General features: G+C 35.7%; 1 long non-coding RNA gene across 1 annotated transcript in view; it reads right to left on the reverse strand.

Moving 5' to 3' along the window:
* LOC134758119 (uncharacterized) overlaps positions 1-25,144 on the reverse strand; it is a 56,479-nt gene that overhangs the window by 20,198 nt on the left and 11,137 nt on the right. Inside the window, exon 2 of the long non-coding RNA XR_010133014.1 lies at positions 22,404-22,472. This is a non-coding gene — a long non-coding RNA (uncharacterized lncRNA). The remainder of the gene's footprint in view (positions 1-22,403; positions 22,473-25,144) is intronic.

Consider the following 25,144-nt stretch of genomic DNA (forward strand, 5'->3'; position numbering starts at 1 on the left):
ATTGGTCCATTTTACAGGGTGCTGATTGGTCCATTTTACAGAGTGTTGATTGATGCATTTACAAACCTTTAGCTAGACACAGAGTGCTGATTGGTGCATTTTTACCGAGTGCTGATTGGTGCATTTAAAATCCTTTAGCTAGACACAGAGTGCTGATTGGTGCATTTTTACAGAGTGCTGATTGGTGCATTTACAATCCTCTAGCTAGACAGAAAAGTTATCCAAGTCCCCACCGGACCCAGAAGCCCAGCTGGCTTCACCTCTCACTGGGACTCAGACTGAATTATACCACTGGCCTTTTTTCATCTCCAGCTTGCAGGTGGCATGCTGTGAGATTTCTTGGCCTCAATAATCACGTGAGCCAATTATCATAATAAATCTCCTCTTAAATATCTATATACATCCTATTGGTTCTGTCTTTCTGGAGAACACTAGCTAATACAGTAAAGTACTCTAACTGAAAACTAACCAAAGGAAAACAAAAGACTGGTAAAATAATACTAATATTAGACAAAATAGATTTAAGAAAAATTATTAAAAATACAGAATAGCATAAAATTGTAATAAAAAGCCCACAAGGAATATATAGTAATCATAGATGTGTACCATTGAAGATATATTGTTGAAATGTATGAAGCAAAATTAACATTATGGAGAAATGGACAAGTCCACAAGTAAAAAATAAATTAGATTTTCAGATTCTCTTTCTGAAATTTGTAGATAAATCAGCTAAAAATAATTAAGGACATAGAAAAAGTGACCTACACTATTATTAAGAAAGTGTTTATAAATTTTACAATATCCAATAAAGTTAGATACATTTTTATTTTTCTGCCCCAGAATTACCAATTATGAGCATTCATTTAAATGTTATAATACAGAAAAAATGGAAACAAACTAAAGGTTGGCTAAAAGGGAACATAATAACATGTATGCAATTATTAAAAATAGACATGTCATTACAATATTTTTAAGCAAAGAAAAAAGACAGTACAATGCATATAATTTAATATGTGAATGTAAAAAAATACACAGGTACATATCAACAAAACATGTTTTAAAATAAATTTACGAAACACTCACTATAAACTGTTGAGAGTAGTAGCCCTTGAAAAAGAGTGAAGGAGAAATTTGAATTTTACTAACATACATGTATATTGTTTGAATTTTTTGAAGGCAAGAAAGTGTTTAAATATTAACTATATAATAGAGATACAGAGAGACCAAGGGAGAAAACGTGGACAGATCCCTAACTAACTTCAGGCTGCTGCAACAAGAACAGATAAGACGCTCTGTACTGGCAAGAAAATGGGAAAATAGGTGTTTCTATAAACTGTGAAAGTGTAAATTAATATAATAGAAGGAAATTTGTCATGACTATTGATCTCTCTCTGATTTATAATGTAAATGTTTTCTGGTCAGTGGCTGCATGGCAAGCTATGATAAATCAAACTCGATTATTATAGAAACAAAAGTGGAAGTCAATTCATACAATACCAAAATTAATGTAATTTAAAGAAAATTTGTGCAACTATTAGACATATATAAGTTAAATTATAAATGCATTTTGAGTGGGTAGGCTGGGAAACCATTATCCCAAGGAATGGAATGCCTCAGACATAAAATATAAATCTGATGAAACTGGACTGATCATGCTTCTTGCCCCAGTAAATCTTCCTTTAGCAACGATTACTCATTGCTGTGAAGAAATCCAAACAAATTCTAAGAAATGGGATTTTATTCTCAATTGATTAGATGTACATGAATAACTTTGAGTTTAAATAGTGTAGGAAGAGATAATTATTCATGGAAGCATTTTCAACAAATGTTTACTAGGCAAACGGCAAATGTCTCTAATAAGAGTGGCAAAGAATGGCTGGCACTAAACTTAAAATTTTCTTGTGAAGAAATACATTTTCCCCTGCAAAACACAACATGAAAACATTATCAGGAGTACAGCCACAGTGAGCCAGAGAAGAGAAAATTGTGCCATCACAACAATGTTTACTTGGCCTCAATACAGTATACTCTGGATTTTAAATGTAATAAAATGGCTGTAAAGAGCTAGGGAATGGGTCAGTCATTATTAGACCAAAATAATTGTGTACGTTTATATTTAAAGACTATCTAGAGAATAATATTTTTAAAAGGAAGAATTTTGCAAAAAGGATTGAAGAGGATGAGAAAATGAAATAATTTTTTGTCTTTACACACAGGTCAGAAAAAAAGATTAATGAAAGCAAGGCCTGAAAAAAAAAGGAAGAAGAAAATGAGATTTTGTACCCTTGCATAAGCAAATGACAAATAAGCCCAAATTTTAAAACACATTTATACACAAATTATTAGCACCAGTCAGTACAGTAAAACATTATGACAACTAACCTGTAAAAAATAAACACTTTTTTCTAAGTAGAAACAATGTCAATTTAATCCCAATACACAGTTTAGAAAACAAAAATTGTGAGCTCTTAAAATGAAGATATTAAAAATAAAAAGTAATTATTAGAAAATGCATTTTATATTATCAACAAGATATGCTACATAACTCCATTTCAACGAAATAAACAGATTCTGATTTCATACATGAACGCTTCGGAAAAATCAGCCAATCACAAATCATAATTTGACTAAATTGGTCCTTTCTTAAAACCAAAGTAAGTGAATCAACTCAATAAAAGTAATCAAACTTTTTTCCTGCCATAAAAGAGAGCTAAAATTAATGAATAAATAAGTGATAAATTGATGAACGAATGGATGAAGGTAAACATATTTCAATTAACATTAAATACAGATGTAGTCACTAAAAATATAATTTTTTAAAGATAAAATGTGAAATAATAATGAATAATAAAAACAAAACTAACGTTCTATAAAAATAACCCTCAAATAACAACCAAAATATAATTTGAAACACATGGAAAGTACAGGACATTGAGAAGGGAAGCAAATAAATAGAGAAAACCAAATAATATTTTTTTCAATACAAGGGGAAAGTATAGGGTATCACACACTAAAAAGAGAACCAAGTGTTTAGTTAACCCAGGCCCATTTCTTCTTAAGTTCATTCAAACTAACTGAGAGGTAGAGCTGCTGATGCAGTAATTGATGAACACAGATCAAACAGGATTTTTAAGTCATGGGGCAGGTGCTGACAGCCCAGGATGATGGCTGAATATGACAGAAATGTCAAGGGAAAAATATCAAATTTCTTGCATCTCTATACCCTGAAATAGTTGGATGTTTCCTTCTCAGCATGAGGATGTTCAAATTGAGAATTTATTTCACAGATTGAAACATTACTCCTGTTTTATTCTGTCTGCATTACATTAGGAAGAATCTCTCATATAAAGCCAATTTTATTTTTTTAAATCTCAAGGCAATGAGCCTTAATTATTCCCTGTAGATTGACAATTTTAGAACAAATGTCATACGATAGTGTGTGACAGTGAGCTAGAAGCTGGTAAGTTAATGGGCAGCTGGCCTATTTTCAAGGCAAGGAAATTCTTTGGCTGTGCGTCATTAGATTTTACCCTGCTCCCTCCTTAGAACCTGTTGTTAAAAAAAAATCACAGAAGCATGGAAGCTATGCAGCACATGCAGGGGAAATAGTTGTGATAAAGTGTTGTCTTTTAAATTCCACAGGAAAAAAGCATAAACACTATGATTACTGGCATGCAAAACACATACACATTTTTAAAAAGATTAAAAGAGAATATTTAAATATTAACAGATGGGTTGTATAAAATTTTTTCAGAATTTGCTAAATTTTTAGTTGGTTATATAGTCATTAAGTTTTAAAAATCACATGTAAACACATTTAGATCTAAGATCATTTAGACTGAAGACTACTTAGGCATCATAAAAAAAAAACTGTATAACTTGAATTCTTGCCAAAGGGTTCAAATTTAAAATAGAAAAAAAACTAAGTACATGTTTCTAATTATCTAATGATGTAGAATACCCTTACCAAATTATCACTTTACTTGCCTTAAATTTCTACCTTCAAATTGCCTATATTAGTCTAAATTTTAATATAAAATTAGTATATAAAATGCCTCTAATAAAATTTAGTCAATAAATTATAGTTGTTTTGTTTTGGTTTTGGCTTTACTCTTTTTTTTTTTTTTTTGGCTTTACTCTTACAGTGAAACTAGATATGCTAGCCAAGATGACAGGCATCATAGCTTCTATTCATATGGAGGCACTTAAAAGAATAAAATTTATAAAATACTAGGAAACCACATGAGTGCTAAACCATACAATACCATAAAAGAATAAGACAGTATCAAAGCTTTTTTCACAAACCCTCTCCCCATAAACTTCCATAGAGAGGAACAAAGCTAAGTGCCAGGGAGATTGTGTCCATCACAAACAGACATCTATTCAGTTGTATATTAACATTTTCATCTCTCTGTTTACATAATGGCCTGCCTGCTAGCTATGTTTGTGCTTATTTTTCTGAGATGTGTAATAAACATTATTAACTTTCTTACATATAGCAAGTTTTAAAAGGCAGTAAAAATACTGTCAGTTGTAGGAGGCAGTAGAGTATGATTACTGATAGTGTTATTTTGATTTAGTAAACTGATTTCTGAATAGCCTATTTATAATAGAAGGGCCCAATTGTATAATAGGGTTACTAAATGCAAACACAGTTAGAGAAAGGTAATATTTTTTAAAAAATGAGAGAAAGGTAAGATATAGTTTTGGAAAACTGGAAGATATAAAAGAAAAAATATAGCTAGGAGGCAACTATATTCACACAAGAGTTGTGAAGTCTTCCTGTGGGAAGAAAAATTGAAGAAGGCAATAAAAACAGACAGGGAAACCTATAAGAAAATATACTGGGCTTTGTCATGAATTACAAGCATTTGAACTTTGAGGAGTACTAGTGGCCCAACTTAAAAGGAGGATGAGGACAAAAGGGACATTTTTAAGGATAAAAATGAGAAGTTTGGCTATAGTCACACTAAATTTTTACTTTTTAGGAAATTTCAAGAAAAGTTTTCTTGTAGGTAGTTTGAACTAAAAGGCTGGAGCCTGATGGAAAGATTTGGCAAAGGATTAGGATTTGGGAACAATTGATTTATAGATGAAGATTTAAGACAGAAATAGAGGATAGCAGCTTCTACAAAATAAAGTTTGAGAATAGAGGGTCAAGAAATAAAGTTTGGATATTTCTCACGGTTGAGAGATGGAAGAAGAAAGGAGACCTGGTGATGGAGGGAAGATAAACCACAAAGAGATGAACCAAAAAGAGAAATTGGAATCATCTATATCAGTGAGAGTAAGAGGAAGGAAAAGTTTGGAAAGCAGTTGAAATTGCCAACAGAATCAGAATAGCACTGAGATGTCAAAAAGTAAGAGGACTAAGGAGAAGCTTTTAAATCTGACTGTAAGAACATCATAACAACATTGTAAATACTGGGTTCAGTTCAATGGTAGAGGCAGAAGCAAGGGGAATGGGTGGTCAAAATGGATTTGTGTTGCTAAAAAAGAATGATACAAAGTATATGAACGCTACAAAGTACAATAAAATCTGTGAAAAGTCTGTATTTATTTAGATGAAAAGAATTAGATTTTTAATATATAAACATTGAGAGCAAGAAAAAGCAAAATAAAAATTGATGCTTCTAAACAGAGGAAGATAAGTATGAGCATAATGTCCTTCAGAGGGGAATATGGGATCAGTACGAAGATTATGACAAGAATGGTTAGCTTCAGAGGGAAAGGGTCATTGAGACATAAAAACAAGGACGTATAACGGGGCTTAGAAAAAGACTATGCTTTCAAAAACAAAACAAAACAAAACAAAAAAAGCCAGAGAGTTGTCCATTGTCAATAACGACAAAGATAGAATTGAGGGATAAAGAAGCGTACCTACCAAAAAGGAGTGTAAAAAATCTGTCATGTAGCACTAATGAAATGCAAGTGCATTGACTGTTCAAGGACCAAATTCACATCTTGTTTCAGCTAGGAAAACAAGGAAAAGTATGATGGGGGATGAATATGTGCAAAGACAAAGGGAGAAGTATAACAGGGCCTGAATTCAGAGTATGATAAGAAATTCAGTGTGGTAGGAGCATAAGCGAGTGTCAGAACATGATGTATTCAGGGAAGAAACAAATGATAACTTCATTAAGAATGATTCTAGGATAACAGTGAAAATCACTTTTGTTACTTGCCCTAAAAAAGAACACCTTTGAGAGCTAAGTCACCTTATATGCCTTGAGATATAATTCCCACATTTCTTCACAAGGGAACCCCTTCAACTCCACCTCACATACTTGATGTGTACATTGACAATAATTTAATGAAATTGAATCCTGGCAAAGCTGGTCAGGTGTCAAAGTACTTTCCATCATGCAGACGTTTCCTTGTCAGTGTTTACCATCCAATGTAAATTGAAAACCTGGTTAAGTACTTATATAATAAGTAGAGTCAACCAACATAATTATGAGTCTTTTTCATTTCACAATTAAGAAATGGCCTTATTATAATTATTTGAAGAAGTGGTGTCCTTTACAGTTTCTTTTTAAATATATAATGAAGCACCAAAGAGCCTTCTTCTGTGAGCAAAATCAATGCTTTTAATTCTAACATACTAAAAGTAAAGTTGTTTTATTTTCTGTGACTATATCTGAAATTACTGACTGAAAATTTTTTGTGTGCAAAGTCTTTTGCCAATTTATTTATACATTCCTTCAACAACATTTTATTATGTACTTAAGTACCAGGAACCATGCTATGTGCCCAAGATTGTGGTGAAGGAAAACAAGCAATTCCTAGTCTCACAGAGCTCAGAGTTAAATAATAACACAAATAGATACAGAGGTAAGAAAAATATAAGTGTTCTACAGAAAAGAAAAATGTGATCCTATAAGAGTGCAACAATAATAACAAAAAACTTAATCTAGTCTGGAGCTTTGTGAAGGATTCCTGAGAAAAAGCAAACACCACCATAGAAGACTCAACTGTATGCTGCCAACAAGAAACTCACATTACCTTAAATGACACTCATAGACTGAAAGTGAATAGATGAAAAAAGATATTTCATGCAAATGCAGACCAAAAGAGAGGAGAGGTAACTATATTTATTTCAGACAAAATAGACTTTAAGCCAAAAACGTAAAAATAACACAAAGAATGTCATTATATAGTGATAAATGGATCATTTCATCAAGAGAATATGAGAATTGTAAATATATATGCACCCAACATCAGAGCACCTAAATATACAATGCCAACACTAAAAGATCTGAAGAGAGGCAGGATACAACACAATAATTATATGGAATTTTAATACCCCACATTTAATACCCCACATTAGTCAGAAGAAAATATTGAACTTGAACTACATTTTAGACCAAATGGATCAGAGAGATATATACAAAACATTGCTCTCAACAGCAACAGAATACACATTCTTCTCAAGTGTACTTAGAACCTTTCATAGGATAGATTACATGTTAGGCCATAAATTTAAGAAGGTCAAAATCATATCAACTATCTTTGCCAACCATAATAGTATGAAACTAGAAATCAATAACAGAAAGAATCATGGAAGATTATCAAATATTAGAAATTAAATAATATGCTTCTGAACAATTATGGGATAAAAGAATAAATTAAAAGGAAAATTTAAAAACAGGTTGAGACAAACAAATATGAACATACAGCATATTAAAACTTATGGTATATAGCAAAAGCAGACTTAAGGGGAAAGTTTACAGCAATAACACCTACATCCAAAAAAAAATCAAATAAACAACTTAATGTTACACCTTAAGAAACCAGATAAAGAAGAACAAACTAAACCCAAAGATATCAGAAGAAAGGAAATAACGACATTGGGAGCAGAAAGAACTGAAGTAAGAGACTAGAAAAACAATATATAACATCAATGAAATCAAAAGTTGTTTCTTGAAAAGCTAAGCAAACTTGACAAACAGCTAGACAAAAAAAGAAGCAAGACTCAAGTAGATAAAATCATAAATGAAAAAGAAGACATTACAACTGATAAAAAAATACAAAGGGTAATAAGCAACTACTATGAACAACTATATGCCAAAAATCAGACAATCTATAAGTGGACAAACTTCTAGAAATATATAACCTATTAAGACTTATTTATGAAGAAATCCAAAATCTGAACAGATCAATAGCAGTAAGAATATTGAATCTGTAATAAAAAGTCTTTCATCAAAGAAAAGCCCAAGACCAGATGGCTTCATGACTGAATTGTAACAAATATTTAAAGAACAAGTACTAATCCTTCTTAACCTCTTCCAAAACATTGCAGAAGAGAAAGTACTTCCAAACTTATTTTGCAAATCATTATTACCCTGACACTTAACTCAGAAAAGAATACAAAAAAATAAAAATAAAAACTACAAGCCGATATCCTTGATGAAGATAGATGCAAAAAACCACAAGATCATCTCAATAGATGCAGAAAGAATAATTTGACAAAATTCAACATTTTATTATAAAAACTCTCAATAAATTAGGTATAGAAAAATTCCTCTCAACACAATAAAGGCTATATATGACAAATCCACATCTAACATCACACTCAATGTTGAAAAGTTGAAGATTTCTTCTCTGAGATCATGAATAAGAAACAAACACCGACTTCCACCGCTTCTATTCAGTACAGTATTAGAAGTCCTAATCAGAGCAATCGGCCAAGAAAATAAATCACGTCTACATAGGAAGAAGTGAAATTGTCTCTGTTTGTTGATGACATGATCTTATATAGAGAAAATTCTAATGATTCTACAAAAAAACTGAGAGAACTGATAAAGGAATTTGGTAAAGTTGCAGGATATGAAATCAACTTATAAAAATAAGTAGCTTTTCTATACAAACAGACTGTCTGAAAAAGAAATTAAGAAAACAATCTCATTTACAATACATTTACAATAGCATCAAGAATAAAATACTTAGGAGTAAGTATTTTAAAGAGGTGGAAAATTCATATACAGAAAACTATAAAACATTGATAAAAGAAATTGAAAAAGATACAAATAAATGGAAAGATATTCTATGTTCATGGATTGAAAGAATTAATATTGTTAAAATAGTCATACTGCCATAAGCAGTGTATACATCCAATGCAATTCCTGTCAAAATTTTAATGTCATTCTTCACAGAAATAGAAAAAACAATCCTAAAACTCATATGGAATCAAAAAATTCCTGAATAGCAAAGCCATCTTAAGCTGAAAGAAGAAAGTTGGAGTCATCAGACTACTGGATTTCAAGATATATTACAAAGCTTTAGTAACCAAAAAGCATGGCACTGGCATAAAAACAGACACATGGATCAATGGAATGCAACAGAGAGCCCAGAAAAAAAATTCCACTGAATATCCACGTAACAGAAGAATAAATACAGACCCTTATCTCACTGCTTAAAAAAAAAATAGACTCAAAATCACTTAAACATAAGCACTGAAATAGTTAAACTACTAGGAGAAAACATAGGGGAAAATCTCTATGACATTGGTCTGGGCTGCAATTTCTTGGTGATGTTCCCCAAAACACAAGCAACAAAAGCAAAAATAAACTAGTAGGATTGCATCAAATTTAAAAACTTCTGCATACCAAAGCAAACAATTAACAGAGTAAAGGGATAATCCACAGACTGAGAGAAATATTTGTAAGTCATACATTGGATTAAGGGCTGATATCCAAAATGAACAAAGAACTCAGAGCACTCAACAACAAGAAAATAATAACCATATTAAAAAATATGCAAAGGACTTGAAAAGACATTTCTCAAAAGAAGACATGAAAATGTCCAACAGATATATAACAAAATGCTCAACAAGTCTAATCAGAGAAATGCAAATTGAAATCACAATAATATATCACCACATAACTGTTTTCATGCTAGGGTCAGGGGAGTGGATGTTGAGTAGGAAAATAGATGTTAATAATCAAAGGGTACAAAGTTTCAGCTAGGCAGGGAGGAATAAGTTCTGGTGACCTATTGGACAGCATGGTAAGTGCAATTAATAGTAATGTATTGTATATTTCAAAATAGCTAAAAGAATTTTAAATGTTCTCACCACAAAGCAATGATCAATATTTGTGGTAATGAATATGTTAATTATCCTGATTTGATCATTCCACAATGTGTATATACTTGTAATAAAACATCACATTGTATCCCCTAAATATATACAATTATTATATGTCAATAGAAAACAAAATAAAACTTTTTCTTAAAAGAAGTGTTGACCGGGCGCAGTGGCTCATGCCTGTAATCCCAGCATTTTGGGAGGCCAAGGTGGGTGGATCACCTGAGGTCAGGAGTTAGAGACCAGCCTCAACATGGAGAAACTCTGTCTCTACTAAAAATACAAAATTAGCCGGGCGTGGTGGTGCATGCCTGTAATCCCAGCTACTCGGGAGGCTGAGGCAGGAGAATTGCTTGAACCTGGGAGGCGGAGGTTGCGGCGAGCCGAGATCGCGCCATCGCACTCCAGCCTGGGCAACAAGAGCGAAACTCCGTCTCAAAAAAAAAAAAAAAAGGAAGTGTTACGAAAACAAGAGATAAAATGATGAACAGGCTTAACCTCAAAGAAGGAGTCAGATTACTTCCTGCCAGCAGACTCAGGGAAAGTTATCTTTATTTAAAAGATACTGTAGCCACACTTTATTGACTTTGTTCCCTCCAGGTTTTCATTCTTAATCAAGGCATGAATCTGTCCTCAAAGTAAGCCCAGAAAATATCTCCCACCAGGACATACAAAGCAGGAAGAGGTTTTTTTGGAGGATGTTACAGTGTTACTAAGGGGTCATATCAAATCATTGGTTTTAAACATTTTCTAAAAGCATCTTGGCCTAGAGTAAATAAGAATGAGGCAGTGTAAGGCAGAAAAACACATAACTTTCTCAGGCTTATAAATAAGGGCTCAGAGCAAGAGAAGTTATTAAGAACTGAAAGAAGCTGTCTAGGCTTTTCTTTAAAAAAAAAAAAAAACGGCAATTCTGGCACAAGGAAACATATTATCCTTTCATTCAGAGAATGACATAGAATGATATTTCCTGTCTATGTATTGAATTTATTTTGCTTTCTTAATGTAGGGTCTCTCAGTATGTGGTTTCACATTTGTTTATGCTCATGTAGCCAACTGTGCATTGCTACAAAAAGGAATCCTAGGTCTTAGAAGAAAAAGAAGCAATTTTGTTTCTCCAAAATGTAAATTCCTAAACAATTTACTATTCCCTAAAATATAAAATTTGAATGAAAATATTTCTTTTAACATTTTGTAAAAGGCTTGTAATAGTTATCACACAAGCAGCTAAACAAAATGGGGCTGTTTACAGAGCACAATCACTGTAACAAGCTGAGCAGCAGAAATGTCAGAAATCGCTATCCTTTCATCTCCAGTCCTGTTCTGATGAGTTTAAAAAAAAATAGCAAATCAAACTAGTATCCAAAGTCTCATAAAAAAAAATCAAATGTGGTAGCCAAAATGATATTATAGAATCCATTTTTGGATTCCTGGGCAAGATGGCCGAATAGGAACAGCTGCAGTCTGCAGCTCTCAGCAAGACCAACGCAGAAGGTGGGTGATTTCTGCATTTCCAACTAAAGTACCTGGTTCATCTCGCTGGGACTGGTTAGACAGTGGGTTCAGCCCATGGAGGGCAAGCAGAAGCACGGTGCGGCATTGCCTCATCTGGGAAGCACAAGGGATCAGGGAACTCCCTCCCCTAGTCAAGGGAAGCCTTGAGGGACCCTGCCATAAGGGACATGGCTATCTGGCCCAGATACCATGCTTTTCCCATGGTCTTTGCAACCCACAGACCAGACGATTCCCTTGGGTGCCTACACCACATGGGCCCTGGGTTTCAAGCACAAAACTGAGTGGCCATTTGGGCAGACACTAAGCTAGTGCAGGAGTTTTTTTGGACCCCAGTGGCACCTGGAATGCCAGCAAGACAGAACCCTTCACTCCCTGGAAAGGGGACTGAAGTCAGGGAGCCAAGAGGTCTTGCTCAGTGGATCCCACCCCCATGGAGCCCAGCAAGCTAAGATCCACTGGCTTGAAATTCTCGCTGCCAGCACAGCAGTCTGAAGTCGATGTGGGATGCTCAACCTTGGTGGGGGGATGGGTGTCTGCCATTACTGAGGCTTCAGTAGGCTGTTTTCCCCTTAGGGTGCAAACAAAGCTGCCAGGAAGTTTGGATTGGGCAGAGCCCACTGTAGCACCACAAAGCCTCTGTAGCTAGACTGCCTCTCTAGAGTCCTCCTCTCTGGGAAGGCCATCTCTGAAAGAAAGGCAGCAGCCCCAGCCAGGGGATTTATAGATAAAACTCCCATCTCCCTCAGACAGAGCACCTGAGGGAAGGGACAGCTGTGGGTGCAGCTTCAGCAGACTTAAATGTTCCTGCCTGCTGGCTCTGAACAGAGCAGCAGATCTCCCAGCATAGTGTTCGAGCTCTGCTAAGGGACAGACTGCCTCCTCAAGTGGGTCTCTGACCCCAGTGCCTCCTGACTGGGAGACACCTCCCAGCAGGGATTGACAGACACCTCATACAGGAGAGCTCCAGCTGGCATCTGGTGGGTGCCCCTCTGGGACAAAGCTTCCAGAAGAAGGAGCAGGCAGCAATCTTTGCAGCCTCTGCTGGTGATACTCAGGCAAACAGGGTCTGGAGTGTACCTCCAGCAAATTTCAGCAGACCTGCAGAAGAGAGGCCTGACTGTTGAAAGGAAAACTAAAAAGGAGAAAGCATTAGCATCAACATCAACAAAAAGGACGACCATGCAAAAACTCCATCCGAAGGTCGCCAACAGCAAAGACAAAAGGTAGATAAATCCATGAAGATGAGGAAAAACCAGCTCAAAAAGGGTGAAAATTCCAAAAACCAGAATGACTCTTCTCCTCCAAAGGATCGCAACTTCTCACCAGCAAGGAAACAAAAGTGGACAGAGAATGAGTTTGATGAATTGACAGAAGTAGGCTTCAGAAGGTGGGTAATAAGAAACTTCTCTGAGCTAAAAGAGCATGTTGTAACCCAATGCAAGGAAGCCAAGAACATTGAAAACAGGTTAGAGAAATTGCTAACTAGAATAATCAGTTTAGAAAAGAACATAAATAACACAATGGAGCTGAAAAACACAACATGAGAATTTTATGAAGCATACACAAGTATCAGTAGCTAAACTGATCAAGCAGAAGAAAGGATATCAGAGGTTGAAGATCAACTTAATGAAATAAAGCATGAAGACAAGATTAGAGAAAAAAGGAATGAAAAGGAATGAACAAAGCCTCCAAGAAATATGGGACTATGTGAAAAGACCAAACCTACATTTGATTGGTGTACCTGAAAGTGACAGAGAGAATGGAATCAAGTTGGAAAACACTATTCAGGATATTATCCAGGAGAACTTCCCCAACCTAGCAAGACAGGCCAACATTCAAATTCAGGAAATACAGAGAACATCACAAAGATACTTCACGAGAAGAGCAACCCCAAGGCACACAATGGTCAGATTCACCAAGATTGAAATGAGGGAAAAAATATTAAGGGAAGCCAGAGAGAAAGGTTGTGTTACTGACAAAGGGAAACCCATCAGACTAACAGCAGATCTCTCTGCAGAAACCCTACAAGCCAGAAGAGAGTGGGGGCCAATATTCAACATTCTTAAGAAAAGAATCTTCAACCCAGAATTTCATATGCTGCCAAACTAAGCTTCATAAGTGAAGGAGAAATAAAATCCTTTACAGACAAGCAAATGTTGAGGGATTTTGTCACCACCAGGGCTGCCTTACAAGAGCTCCTGAAGGAAGCACTAAATACGGAAAGGAAAAACCAGTACCAGCCACTGCAAAAACAAACCAAAATGTAAAGGCCATCAACACTATGAAGAAACTGCATCAACTAATGGACAAAGTAACTAGCTAGAATCATAATGAAAGGATCAAATTCACACATAACAATATTAACCTTAAGTGTAAATGGACTAAATTCCCCAATTAAAAGGCACAGACTGGCAAATTGGATAAAGAGTCAAGACCCATCGGTGTGCTATATTCAGGAGACCCATCTCACGTGCAAAGAAACATATAGGCTCCAAATAAAGGGGTGGAGGAAGATTTACCAAGCAAATCAAAAGCAAAAAAAAAAAAAAAAAAAAAGAGCAAGGGTTGCAATCTTAGTCTCTGATAAAACAGACTTTAAACCAACAAAGATAAAAAAAGACGAAGAAGGACATTACATGATGGTAAAGGGATCAATGCAACAAGAAGAGCTAACTATCCTAAATATATACACACTCAATACAGGAGCAACCAGATTCATAAAGCAGGTTTTTAGAGACCTATTAAGAGACTTAAACTCCCACATATTAATACTGGGAGACTTTAACACCCCACAGTCAATATTAGTCAGATCAATGAGACAGAAAATTAACAAGGATATTTAGGACTTGAACTCAGCTCTGGACCAAGCAGACCTCATAGACATCTACAGACCTCTCCACACCAAATCAACATAATATACATTCTTCTCAGAACCACATAGCATTTATTCTAAAATCAACATCATTATTGGATGTAAAACAATCCTCAGCAAATGCAGAAGAATGGAAGTCATAACAAAGAGTCTGTCAGACCACAGTGCAATCAAATTAGAACTCAGGATTGAGAAACTCACTCAAAACTGCACAACTACGTGGAAACTGAACAACCTGCTCCTGAATGACTACTGGGTAAATAACAAAATCAAGGCAAAAATAAATAAGTTTTTTGAAACCAATGAGAACAAAGACACAACATGCCAGAATCTATGCGGCACAGCTAAAGCAGAGTTTAGTGGAAAATTTATAGCACTAAATGCCCACATCAGAAAGCAGGAAAGATCTAAAATCAACACCATAACATCACAATAGAAAGAGATAGAGAAGCCAAGAGCAAATAAATTCAAAAGCTAGCAGAAGGCCAGAAATAACTAAGATCAGAGCAGAACTGAAGGAGATAGAGACATGAAAAACACTTCAAAGAATCAATGCGTTCAGGAGCTGGTTTTTTGAAAAGATTAACAAAATAGATAGACCACTAGCCAGACTAATAAAGAAGAAAAGAGAGAAGAATCTAATAGACACAATAAAAATGATAAAGGGGATATAAACACTGATCCCAGAGAAATACAGACTACCATTAGAGAATGCTATAAACACCTCTAAGCAAAAAAACTAGAAAATCTCGAAGAAATGGATAAATTCCTGGACACATACACCCTCATAAGACTAAACCAGGAAGAGGTCAAATCCCCAAATAGACCAATAGCCAGTTCTGAAATTGTGGCAGAAATTAATAGCTTACCAACTGAAAAAAGCCCAGGACCAGGCAGATTCACAGCCGAATTCTACCAGAGTTACAAAGAGGAGTTGGTTCCATTCCTTCTGAAATTATTCCAAACAATAGAAAAAAAGGGACTCCTCCCTAATTCATTTTAAGAGGCTAGTATCATCCTGATACCAAAACCTGGCAAAGACACAACAAAAAAAGAAAATTTCAGGCCAATATCCCTGATGAACGTCGATGAGAAAATCCTCCATAAAATACTGGCAACCCAAATCCAGCAGCACGTCAAAAAGCTTATCCACCACGATTAAGTCGGCTTCATCTCTGGGATGCAAGGCTGGTTCAACATACACAAATTAACAAATGTAATCCAACACATAAACAGAACCAAGGACAAAAAACACATGATTACCTCAATAGATGCAGAAAAGGCCTTCCATAGAATTCAACATCCCTTCATGCTAAAAACACTCAATAAAGTAGGTATTGATGGTATTATCTCAAAATAATAAGAGCTATTTATGACAAACCTATAGCCAATATCATACTGAATGGACAAAAGCTGGAAGCATTCCCTTTGAAAACCGGCACAAGACAGGGATGCCCTCTTTCACCACTCCTATTTAACATAGTATTGGAAGTTCTGGCCAGGGCAATCAGGCAAGAGAAAGAAATAAAGGGCATTCAGATAGGAGGAGAGGAAGTCGAATTATCTCTGTTTGCAGATGACATGATTGTATATTTAGAGAACCCCATCGTCTCAGCTCAAAAACTCCTTAAACTGATAAGCAACTTCAGCAACATCTCAGGATACAAAATCAATGTGCAAAATTCACAAGCTTTCCTATATACCAATAATAGACAAACAGAAAACCAAATCATGAGCAAACTCCAATTCACAATTGCTACAAAGAAAATAAAATACCTAGGAACAGAACTTCCAAGGGATGTGAAGTACCTCTTCAGGGAGAACTACAAAACACTGCTCAAGGAAATAAGAGAGGACACAAACAAATGGAAAACTCATTTCTTCCTATCCATGCTTATGGATAGGAAGAATCAATATTGTGAAAATGTCCATACTACCCAAAGTAATTTATAGATTCAATGCTATTCCCATCAAGCTACCATTTACTTTCTTTACAGAAATAGAAAAAAACCACTTTAAACTTCATATGGAACCAAAAAAGACAATCCTACACAAAAAGAACAAAGCTGGAGGCATCACGCTACCAGACTTCAAACTATGCTACAAGGCTACAGTAATCAAAACAGCATGATACTGGTACTAAAACAGACACATAGTAGACCAATGGAACAAAACAGAGTTCTCAGAAATAACACCACACGTCTACAACCATCTGATCTTTGAAAAACCTGACAAAACAAGAAATGGGGAAAGGATTCCCGATTTAATAAATGGTGTTGGGAAAACTGGCTAGCCATATGCAGAAAACTGAAACTAGACTCCTTACTTACACCTTATACAAAAATCAACTCATTATCAAGTAAAGATTTAAACATAAGATCTAAAACCATAAAAGCCCTAGAAGGAAACCTAGGCAATACCATTCAGGACATAGTTATGGGCAAAGACTTCATGACTAAAATGCCGAAAGCAATTACAACAAAAGCCAAAATTGACAAATGGGATCTAATTAATCTAAAGAGCTTCTGCACAGCAAAAGAAACCGTCATCAGAGTGAACAGGCAACTTACAGAATGGGAGAAAATTTTTGCAATCTATCCATCTGACAAAGGGCTAATATCCAGAATCTACAAGGAGCTTAAACGAATTTACAAGAAAAAAAAAAAACTCCATCAAAAACTAGGCAAAGGATATGAACAGACACTTTTTAAAGGAAGAGATTTATGCGGCCAACAAACATGAAAAAAAAGCTCATCATCACTAGTCATTAGAGAAATGCAAATCAAAACCACAATGAGATACCATCTTACCCTGGTTAGAATGGTGATCATTAAAAAGTCAGGAAACAACAGATGCTGGAGAGGATGTGGAGAAATAGTAACACTTTACACTGTTGGTCAAAGTATAAATTAGTTCAACCATTGTGGAAGACAGTGTGGCAATTCCTCAAGGATCTAGAACTAGAAATACCATTTGACCCAGCAATCCTATTATTGGGTATATACCCAAAGGATTATAAATCATTCTACTGTAAAGACACATGCACACATATGTTTACTGCAGCACCATTCATAATAACAAAGACTTGGAACCAACCCAAATGCCCATTAACGTTAGACTGGATAAAGCAAATGTGGCACATACACACCACGGAATGCTACACAGCCATAAAAAAGAATGAGTCCATGTCCTTTGCAGGGACATGGATGAACCTGGAAGCCCTCATTCTCAGCAAAATAACACAGGATCAGAAAACCAAACATCACATGTTCTCATTCATAAGTGGGAGGTGAACAATGACAACATATGGGTACAGGGAGGGAAACATCACAAACCCAGGTCTGTCGGGGGCTGGGGACTAGTGGAGGGATAGCGTTAGAAGAAATACCTAATGTAGATGTCGGATTGATGAGTGCAGCAAACCACCATGGCACATGTATGCCTATGTAACAAACCTGCACGTTCTGCACATGTATCCTAGAACTTAAAGTATAATAAAAAAGAATCCTTTCTTGCATTTTTATTAAAGTTTACATAAAACTATTCAGAATCCAGACTTACTGCTATCTAAATTTTAAATCATACAAATGCTATTGTGTGTGAGAGTGTGCTTGCACACAGATGGGCAGCCTAAAAAAGCCATATTCCTCATAACAAATTGTGCTATGAATTCTTAAATGAATGAAAATAAGGATTTATGTTGATGTATCTGTGGTCCAAAAACCCTACTGCGTTGTTACCCCATAGATTTAAATGCTGTAGCGATCAATTCATCTAGTACAAAGAATAAAGCGTTATACTATTTCTCAGAGTTTCCTTCTGCTCTCTCACATTTTTTAAAGGCTATTAATTGATAGTGTAAGATTTTTCTTCACTAATAGAATATGGTTTATTCTAATGGTCATTATAGTAAAGATACTCTGCAATGAGGCTGTTAAAAGAGGGTATGGCACACATCTGGCAATGCTTGCTTTGTTCCCTGTGAGCATCAAGCAACTGTCATTCTGCTAAATGAGTTGTCATTAGCAGTCAGATTTTTATTCCAGCGTTTTGGAGAAACACACAAAGAAATCTAACTTTGAAGTAATGTCTATTGGAGGAGCTTTAATAGAGATGGAGTCTTAGTAAATCCCTTCTCCCATGTTCCCCATCCTAATACATTAGTAGTCTTTCTAAAATGGGAAGGTATTTGGCATGGGACTGGTGACCTAAAATTACCTCTGAAATCTGGCAAGGTATTTCAATACTGGCATGAATATTGTTTCCTCTCAGCCAGCATTTTTGGCAGGCATCTTATGTGTTGCAAGTACCTACCAAAAATGGGAAATAGATAAGGTGACTTGCAAATATGAATTAGCAATGGGTTCCTTTATTCAGGTTGGAATTTTCATAAGAAATTATGGTCTTAGCTTTCTTAGTCTTCCTTTGTAGTTACACTATGGCAATTTCAAAATTTTCCCTGAAGACAGACCTTATTGTACTAACAGATTTTCAACCTCCAGATAACTCCCTTCCTCCCTTCTTCCCTTCCTCCCTTCCTCCCTTCCTCCCTTCCTTCCTTCCTTCCTTTTTCCTTCCTTCCTCCCTTTCTTTCTCTTTCTTTCTCTTTTCTTCCTCCTTTCTTTCTTTCTTTTTTCTTCGTTTCTCTCATATAAATAGTACATCTTCATGTGCCCATATTTCATTTTATCATGCCAAAATTTATATTTTTCTCATTTACTGTGTTTCTACTGAACTCTCAAATTTGTACTAAATGAGGAAGTAGTTGAACTTTTCAGAGACAAAACGTTATCATTTCATTAACTCAAAAAACATTAATTAGATCCCTATGAGGGCAGTTGTTTCCAACCTGAAATTCTTTGCTACCTAAGGGTTCCCAAAGATATTAATAGAAATCTGAAGTTACTTTAAATATTTCAGAAATTTAATTAGCTATAATTTGTATTTGCACATAATGAGACTGTACAGGCTAACTAAAATGGCAACTTTCTTTGCTTTGGCTAAAGTTATATCACACCTTTGATAATCCCAAGGTGATCCCAGAAACTTCACTTCATGGATACATCATAGTATATAATATCTCCTGAAGTGATATATATTATATCTAAAAATGAATGGCACCCCTACATATCCTTATTTTTTTAGCTCCAGACTATAGCTATTAACATAAGTTCTCATACATACACACATACCCAAAAACCTGTAAATCATATTGCCACAGCATACTCAGGATAATAATGCTAACCTCAAATACAATGAATTTGTGAAAAAATAAAGTTTTTAATCCCTTTATAAGAGTCATCAAATGGTTAGTGAAGAGTATAGGTCAACATTGCTGCCTGGAGATGAGAACTGGGCAGGCACCCAGGCTCCCTACCAGCTCATTCATCAACTCCATAACATTCAAAGCAAATACAAATCTGGGTGAAATGACTGTCACTGTGTTATGTACCTCTATGAGTGTTTAAACCTTCAGAGACCAATGCTCTGCTATAGTTCAAGTCACACATACCACTGTTTATCTCAGACTGAGGATGGGCTCTTATTGGCATGTACACACACTTTTAAAAAAAGTGAGGAAATTATACTAAATAAATGCAACTTGAACGAAATCTTTCAAAATATAAAATCCATTGATGAGGGGTTGGGAATAACAAAAGGAGGCTTGGAAGGTGGAAAGTGTAACATTTAGCATTTTTGTGTTTTGTCTTGCTACAGTGGAATACCACATAGTGAGTAATTTATAATAAACAGAAATTTATTAGCTCACATTTCTGGAAGTTGGGAACTCCAAGATCAAGGCGCTGGTGTCTGGAGAGGGCTTTTTTTCTCTTTTATCCCACGGTAGAAGGGCAAACAGAAGGGGTGTGTGTGTGAGAGAGAGAGAAAGAGGGAGAGAGAGAGAGCACACAAACAAAAAGAGGGCCAAACTCATCCTTTTATAGATAAGCCCTCTCCCATGATAACAAACCCACTCCTGCAATAGAAGCACTAATCCTTTTATGAGGGCAGAGCCCTTATGAACTAATCACTTCTTATTCGGGTCCATCTCCCAACACTGTTGCATTGAGGATTAAGTTCCAACATATACTTTTTATGTTTTTGTTTGTTTTGTCAAAGATTAGTTGGCTGTAAGTATTTGAGTTTACCTCTGGGTTCTTTATTCTGTTCCCTTGTCTATGTAGCTATTTTTATACCCATACCATGCTGCTTTGGTGACTATGGCTTTATAGTGTATTTTGAAATCAGGTAATGTGATGCCTCCAGATTTGTTCTTTTTGCTTAGTCTTGCTTTGGCTATGTGGGCTCTTTTTTGGTCCCATGTGAATTTTAGAATGTTTTTCTCTAATTCTGTGAAGAATGACATTGGTATTTTAATGGGAATTGTGTTGAATTTGTAGATTGCTTTTGGCAATATGGTCATTTTCACAATATTGATTCTACTCATCCATGAACATAGGATGTGTTTCCATTTGTTTGTGTCATCTATGATTTCTTTCAGCAGTGTTTTGTAGTTTTCCTTGTAGACGTCTTTCACCTCCTTGGTTAGGTATATTCGTAAGTATTTTATTTTATTTTATTTTTTTGCAGCTGTTGTAAAAGAGGTTGAGTTCTTGATTTGATTCCCAGCTGGTCACTGTTGGTGTATCAAAGAGCTACTAATTTGTGTACCTTAATTTTGTATCCAGAAACTTCGCTGAATCCTTTTATCAGTTCTAGGAGCTTTCTGGAGGAGTTTAGGGTTTTCTAAGTAAACAGTCGTATCATCAGCAAACAGCAACAGTTTGACTTCCTCTTTACAGATCTGGACCCCCTTTATTTCTTTCTCTTGTCCGATTGCTCTGGCTAGGACTCCCAGTACTATGTTGAAGAGGAGTGGTGAGAGTGGGCATCCTTGTCTTGCTCCAGTTGTCTGAGGGAATGCTTTCAACTTTTCGCCCTTCAGTATTACGTTGGCTATGGGTTTTTCATAGATGGCCTTTATTACATTGAGGTATGTCCCTTTTATGCCAATCTTGCTATGAGTTTTAATCATAAAGCAATGCGGGATTTTGTCAAATGCTTTTTCCGCATCAATTGAGATGATCATGTAAGTTTTTGTTTTTAATTCTTTTTATATGGTGTATCACATTTATTGACTTGCGTATGTTAAACCATACCTGCATCCGTGGTATGAAACCCACTTGATCATGGTGGATTATCTTTTTGAAGTGTTATTGGATTCAGTTAGCTAGTATTTTGTTAAGGATTTTAGCATCTATGTTCATCAGGGATATTGGTCTGTAGTTTTCTTTTCTGGTTATGTCCTTTCCTGGTTTTGGTATTAGGGCGATACTGGTTTCATAGAATGATTTAGGGAGGGTTCCCCCTTTTTCTATCTGGTGAAATAGTGTCAATATGATTGGTACCAATTCTTCTTTGAAGGTCTGTTAGAATTCTGCTGTGAATCTGTCTAGTCCTGGACTTTTTTTGTTGATAATTTTTAAATTACTATTTCAATCTTGCTGCTTGTTATTGGTCTGTTCAGGATATCTAATTCTTCCTGATTTAAGCTAGGGGGATTGTATCTTTTGTCTGTAGGAAGCTAATAAAAACTACCCTGTCCATGGGAGAAAGGAAAGGAAAGGCAATGTGGAGGAGTGTAAAGTGTATGGAATCTGAACCTACTTCAATTTGAGCTCAAATCCCACCTTCATTATTCATTATTTACTGGCAGTTTGACAAGCTATTAATTGATCACAAGTCTAGTTTCTCTGAAATAGAATGTCCCCTGGTATACTTCTCTGTTGATACATAAATGACACTTAGTCTCTGTGCTTTTTCTTACTCTGTGTTGTCGTAGAGTTTGGTGCTTGCCTCTGTTTCTGCAGCTACATCATATTATGCTTTTATGCGTTTATTCATAATATTCATTTATCAAGCACTTACTTGCTGTGCTAGGCCAGTTCCAGATGCAGGAGAAATTCACACAATGCCTGCTTTCATGGAACTTAGAATCTAACAGAAAAAGAGAGATGATAAAAATAAATACATAATAAATATTTAAATAAAAATCATAAGATTGTATCAGTTATATCTAAAGAATTAAAGTGTGTAGTAGAGAGCAACTTGCAAACTACTTTAGACTCAAGGTTAGGAAAGGCTTTTCTGAGGGAGTGAAGTTTAACCTGAAATAAATTACAAAAAGGATCTAGCCTTACAAATATTGAGGGAAAGGGGGACCCAGGCTGAGGAAAGAGCTAGGACAAAGGTGCCGGGTTTTCCCTGCTAAACCATGAGTTCCACCTCTGTCCATTTTTATGTGTTTCTGATTGCTCCCATGTTGCATTTTAACATATTACTTTATTTCTATGTAGCACTAGCTATTACTGCAGTAATGCTGTATAACAACCATACGATTTCCCTGCTTAAAACTCTTCAGTAAATTCTTCTCATTGGACTTAGAATAAAATCCAGAATATAAAGTAGAAGCTCCATGACAATAAGAGTAACATATGTCTGGTTTGCCACAATGTCTCCAGCACAGGTTTTGGTGTCTGATAAGAAGTAAATTCTTGGGCTTGTAGAATTACAAGAAACAAGTATGTGAATGAAACTGAGCTCTGTATCCCAGCCCATCAATCTCCTCAAGGGCTTGCAACCCACTTTCTCCTTTAAACCAGTCTCTTACTAGTACTGGCCCTTTGCCATTCGGCACATGCATTTTTCCCACCTGAAAAACAAAACTAACAGTAACAACAACAACAATAACAAAACCTTTCCTTTGGCCCCTTTAGCTGCCAACCCTCCTCCTTCTCAAGTGTCATAACTTCACTTGTCATCCACACTCAGAATATCGTTTCTACCCACAGTTTTCAAGTTATCATAACATACATAACTGCCAAAAATCAATGGACTATTTTTTTTTTCTCATCTTACTAGACTGCTGGACTTCCTTTGGTGCTGTTAATCTCCTTTTTCTGTAAAGTCTCTCTTTCCTAAGCTTCTAGTTTTCCTTTCTCCAGTCACCTCTTATCTTCCTCATGGGCTGTTTACTTCTCATCTTTCCACCCCAACTGGTTTACCCTTACCACTCTGTTTCTTTTACTATACCATAAGCCCTAAAGAAATAACCCAAACTCATGGCTATAATTAATACCTATATAATTATGACCCTATGATTTATCATTACCCCAGATATCTTAAAGTTCCATATAATAATGGCCATTATTTATTGATTGTTCATTATTACATGGGAACTCTGCTACGAACTTTAAACATGTGGTTTAATTCCTCAATGCCTTTTGAAGTACAAATATGATGATTTTCATTTTATACAGGAGAAAACAAGGTCTTATACAGTTTAAATGAATTGCTCAAGGCCACACAAATAGTGGCATATCTGGGATTTGAATTCGGGCTGCTAGACTCCATGATTTTGATCACTATATTATATTGCTTCATATACAAGATTTATTTGATTATTTTCAAGTATCTTAATTGCAAATTATGTTGAGCATAATTCATCAAGATCCAAACTGACTTTCATATATCAAACTGAGAAGCCTTTCCTAAAAATATGCTTTCTTCCTAGAAAACTGTATGTTTTACTCTTCTTTCTAAATTGCATATCTGTACATCTCTTCAGGAAGCTTCTCCTGGAAGAAGAAACTTCAGGATAAAAGAAAATATACGAAAGCACAAAATGTGTCTTCTTTGATCAATGGTTCAAGGATAAGATTTCAGTCTGATATTTTTGTTCTGTTTAGCTTTGTTTTACCTGGCTTTTGATTAACGCTTGAGTAGACTCTTTGCACCAGGAAATCGTGGATGACCAGTTTACTAATAGCTAGGTTTCTTTTCTCTAAGAGTCTAGATGAGACAGACAGAGGTGTAGCCAGATTATTAGACAAACAGATCAAACAATGAAATGTCTAAAGGCTGGAGGCAAAAAACAAAAACAAAAGCTAAAACAAACAAACAAAAAAACAGCTGAAAAACAGATGATGGCCAAGGACATGGGTATACAATCAGATTATTTGTGCTCTCTATCCATCTTGCAACTTGTCCTTGGGAAAATTATTTAAACAAACTAGCCTCATAGTTCTCATACATAAAATAAAAATAACTGAACTACCTGCCTCTTGGAGTTGTTGTGAATGGTACTAAGATATGCTATGGCTAGGACAGTGCCTTACACACAGTGAATATTCAGCCAAAGATGGTGAGACTGTTATGGTCCATGCTTTCTTCATATCCTTCTGATTCACATGCTCTACTAGATGATCACGTGCCAAACAATTATGGCTACAGTCCATGGAACTAGAGTTCACACTAACAAGCATGTGGGTTGGGTGAAACACTTACTTCAGGATCTAGTTTAAAGACATCAGTATGTGTTTCTAACCCCACTGATATGGTTTGGATATTTGTCCCCCCAAACTTCATGTTGAAATGTGGTACCCAGTGTTGGAGGTGGGGCCCATGGGAGGTGTTTTGGGGTCATGGAGGCAGATCTCTCATGGCTTGATGCTGTCCTCACAATAATGAGTGAGTTCTTGCAGGATCTGGTTGTTTAAAAGAGTGTAATACTTTCCTGTGTTCTCTCTCTTGCTCCTGCTCTCACCATGTGACATGCCTGTTCCTACTTGCCTTCCACAGTGAGTAAAAGCTCTCTGAGGCCTGCCTCA

The sequence above is a fragment of the Gorilla gorilla genome, chromosome 2 (genome assembly GCF_029281585.2).
Source record: "Gorilla gorilla gorilla isolate KB3781 chromosome 2, NHGRI_mGorGor1-v2.1_pri, whole genome shotgun sequence".
NCBI lineage: Eukaryota > Metazoa > Chordata > Mammalia > Primates > Hominidae > Gorilla > Gorilla gorilla.